The 3368-nt window shown below is 40.5% G+C and overlaps 1 non-coding gene across 1 annotated transcript; it reads right to left on the bottom strand.

Moving 5' to 3' along the window:
- Positions 1–213: 213 nt before the first annotated feature.
- Positions 214–320, bottom strand: LOC127088672 (small nucleolar RNA R71). Its single transcript, XR_007790498.1, has one exon. It is a non-coding gene; the product is annotated as a small nucleolar RNA R71 (small nucleolar RNA).
- Positions 321–3368: the final 3048 nt, after the last annotated feature.

Raw genomic sequence — 3368 nt, 5'->3', positions numbered from 1 at the left:
CCAAAACAACATTTAAAAATCTTTCTCCAATTAGCAGACACTTTTAAAATCAATGGAGCTTCTCCTGAGGCAATCCATTTAAGATTATTCCCTTTCTCCCTCAGAGATAAAGCCCTATCATGGTTAGATTCCCTTCCACCCAATTCCATTACAACTTGGGACAACCTTAGAAAAGTATTCCTTTCTAGACATTTTCCCCCAAGTAAGACCGCCGTTCTTCGAAACCAAATAACCGGATTTACCCAGAACCAAGGAGAATCGTTGTTCGAAGCTTGGGAGAGATATAAAGAGTTGTTAAGAGCATGCCCACATCATGACTTAGAAAATTGGTTAATCATTCAGACCTTCTATAATGGACTTCACTATAACACTAATATGACCATCGACGCTGTCGCAGGAGGTGCACTGATGAACAAACCTTATCCTGAATCTAGTGCCCTCATTAAAGATATGGCTCAAAACCATCAAACCTGGGGAGTTGAACGAGCGACAGTTGAGAAGAAGGAAGCCCAGGGAGGAGTACATGAGTTAAGCTCTATAGACATGATGCAAGCTAAAATGGACGCATTGGCCCTCAAGGTCGAGCATATGTGCACAAACCCAAATACTGTAGCTGCAGTTTCGTCGGATTATGAGATATGTGGGACCAAAGGACACCAATCTGCAGAATGCAGTCTATTAAACGAAACCAACTCTGAGCAAGTGAACTACGCCCAAGGGAACCCATATTCGAATACCTATAACCCTGGATGGAGGAATCATCCGAACATCTCCTATAAGAACAATAACCCTATCCAAAATACTGCACCTCCGAGACAACCAGGTTACCAAGCCCCAAGACCAAATCAGCCTATGCAACCAGTGCCACCAACGCCGAGCCTTGAGAAAATTATGGAAAATTTTATCTCTGCTCAAACCCAACAAAATAAAGAGTTCATGAACCAGAACATTCACGTTAATGAACTGATTACCCAGTTAGGAACTAAGGTTGACCAAATAGTTACTCACACTAAGATGATTGAAACCCAGATCTCTCAGGTAGCCTTAAACCAAGCCCCCCAGACTACACCTGGAGGACAGTTCCCTGGACAACCTCAACGGAATCCGAGAGGACAAGCCAATGCCATTACCCTACAAAGTGGGAACGCTTATGATGAGCCATTTAACCCAAGATTGAGTGAACCCAAAACTTCTAAGGAATATACCGAACCCACGGACGAAGTGAAGGAACCAGAGGAATATGAAAAATAGGAAGGTCAAGAAAAAGGAGAAGAACCTAAAGACAAAACTTATGTACCACCCCCGCCATATAAACCGCCAATACCATATCCGCAAAGACTCAAACAAACCCAGATCAATAACCAGTATCAGAAATTCATTAAGGTTATAGAAAAACTTCACGTAGAAATTCCTTTCACAGAAGCCATCACCCAAATACCTTCTTATGCAAAGTTTCTCAAGGACATCCTTACCAACAAACGTAGACTCGACGATCCGAAGCCCTTGGAATGCAATTCTATTTCCGAGAATAAGTTCGCCAAAAAAGATAAAGATCCTGGAAATTTCTCCATTCCTTGTCTTTTGGGAAGTCATGTCATCGAAAAAGCTTTTCTAGACTTAGTATCTAGTGTGAGCTTAATGTCTTTAGAAGTTTGTGAGAGGTTAAACTTAGGAGAATTACAACCTAATAAGATGTCACTTCAGTTAGCCGATAGATTTGTTAAGTATCCGATAGGCATATTAGAAGATGTCCCTGTTAGGATAGGTCAGTTATTTATCCCTACTGATTTTGTTGTCATGGACATCAAAGAGGATAATGATATACCAATCCTTCTAGGTAGATCGTTCTTATCAATCGCAGGAGCCATAATAGATGTCAAGAGAGGAAAATTGACCTTTGAGGTAGGTGACGAGAAGATAGAATTTATACTTTCAAAATTTCTTATGGAACTTGTGATGGGAGACACATGTTATGCCATAGATATCATTGATGAATACGTTAGGGAAATAGAACAAGAAGAAATCATAAAAACAATCAAGTTGCCATCAACTCTCATACTGGAAGATGATAACTTTAGGAATCCCTACATCGATGATAACCTTTACGAATGTTTATCCCTTACCCCAGTTCCTATTCCATGCCCTAAGAAACCAACCTTAGAACTTAAGGAACTGCCTAAGAACCTGAGATATGAGTTCCTCGATGAAGAGATGAATCGTCCAGTTATAGTCAGTGCTACCTTGAGCCAAGAGGAAACAAACCAACTCTTAGAAGTTTTACGAAGATATCCCTCAGCCTTAGGATATAATATCTCTGACCTGAAAGGTATAAGCCCATCCGTATGCATGCATCGGATTTCGCTCGAAGAAGATTCAAAGCCCTCCAGAGAACATCAGAGAAGAATAAACCCTATAATGAGTGATGTTGTTAAAAAGGAAGTTCTTAAGTTACTTGAGGCAGGTATAATCTATCAGATCTCGGATAGTAAGTGGGTGAGCCTTGTGCACGTAGTACCTAAAAAGGGAGGCATCACAGTAGTGCAAAACGATAAAGGCGAACATGTAGCAAAACGGATAGAAGGAGGATGGCGGATGTGCATAGACTATAGAAAGTTAAATAAGGCAACCAGAAAGGATCATTTCCCTTTACCATTTATAGACCAGATGTTGGAGCGTCTAGCCAAACACTCTTACTTCTGCTATCTAGATGGATACTCTAGATTCTTCCAAATACCTATCCACCCCGAAGATCAAGAAAAAACTACTTTCACATGCCCTTATGGAACTTTGGCCTACAGACGAATGTCATCCGGCCTCTGTAATGCCCCAACTACTTTCCAGCGTTGCATGATGTCAATCTTTGCAGATTACCTAGATGGTATCATGGAAGTATTTATGGATGATTTCTCGGTTTACGGATTTGATTTCAAAAATTGTCTTGCTAACCTTGAGAAAATCCTAGAGAGATGCGTGGAGGTGAACCTCGTGCTAAACTGGGAAAAGTGTCATTTCATGGTCACCGAAGGGATTGTTTTAGGACATATAGTTTTCGAAAAAGGTATCGAGGTAGATAGAGCTAAGATAGAAGTCATAGAGAATCTAAAACCACCCAAAACTATCAGAGAAGTCCGAAGTTTCCTTGGACATGCTGGATTCTACCGGTGTTTTATCAAGGACTTCTCCAAAATAACTAAATCTTTAACAGGCCTTTTAATGAAAGATGCTGAATTCATTTTTGATGGAAAGTGTAATGAAGCATTTAATCTTTTAAAACAAGCGTTGATTTTAGCATCCATCATGCAACCCCCTGATTGGTCAGAACCTTTTGAGATAATGTGAGACGCTAGTGATTATGCGGTTGGAGTCGT

Source organism: Lathyrus oleraceus, chromosome 5 (genome assembly GCF_024323335.1).
Source record: "Lathyrus oleraceus cultivar Zhongwan6 chromosome 5, CAAS_Psat_ZW6_1.0, whole genome shotgun sequence".
NCBI lineage: Eukaryota > Viridiplantae > Streptophyta > Magnoliopsida > Fabales > Fabaceae > Lathyrus > Lathyrus oleraceus.
Note: the sequence above shows the minus strand (reverse complement) of the source record. Positions and strands in the feature narration are given on the sequence as shown.